Genomic DNA, 782 nt, shown 5'->3' on the forward strand with positions numbered 1-782 from the left:
AGAGAGAGAGAGAGAGAGAGAGAGAGCGAGAGCGAGAGAGAGAGCGAGAGAGAGAGAGAGGGGTGGATCAGTGATCAGGTCTCATTTGTATAAATGCCAGTTAATTAGGTGAGCAATCACCCCCCACACAGATGGGCCAGGGATAATGAGCAAATAACCCAAATTGAAGTGTGTGTGCAGTATTTTTCCTCCAGCGAGTCACGTAATAACAGAGGACATGCAAGAAGAAGCAGGAATGGGCCGATGAAGAGGAACAGATCCATATTTATTTAATATCGACATCATAGGACGGATTACTCTCTGACCAAAGTCACAGAAAAACTTTAAATTCTTCTTTTAGGAGCAGGTAAAACTGAAGGTATTTCATCAGTTTTAGTGTTCCATGATACCCAAATGCCTTCAGAGATTTCCACCCAGTCTGCAATAAAGTTTTTGATAACTTTTTGCAAAATATATTTTCATTTTATATTGAACCATTAGTCTCGCATAGCCAGACCCTCCTCCACAACGCTGCAGAGGAGGGTCTGGTTAGTCCACACAGTATTCTGGGATGGGAGAGAAATTGAGCTCTGGTTTATTGGCGTTTCTTTAAACCAATCACAATCGTCTTGGGCGGAGCTAGGCGCGGAGCTGCTGGAAAATAACCTCGGGAAGGAACTTGTTTTGGTGGAACGTGTGTACGTTCAAATGTAGTTTTAGTCGTGCAGCAGAAAGCTGAGATGGGACAGATAGTCTAGATAGCGGTCTGGCTTTACCCTGCAGAGATCTGAGGACCAGGTACC

At 44.2% G+C, this 782-nt stretch overlaps 1 protein-coding gene across 1 annotated transcript in view; it reads right to left on the reverse strand.

The window, feature by feature from the left end:
- The window catches only part of slc8a2b (solute carrier family 8 member 2b), a 227,318-nt gene that overhangs the window by 95,638 nt on the left and 130,898 nt on the right, over nt 1-782 (reverse strand).

Source organism: Etheostoma spectabile, chromosome 3 (genome assembly GCF_008692095.1).
Source record: "Etheostoma spectabile isolate EspeVRDwgs_2016 chromosome 3, UIUC_Espe_1.0, whole genome shotgun sequence".
NCBI classification, from domain to species: Eukaryota; Metazoa; Chordata; class Actinopteri; order Perciformes; family Percidae; genus Etheostoma; species Etheostoma spectabile.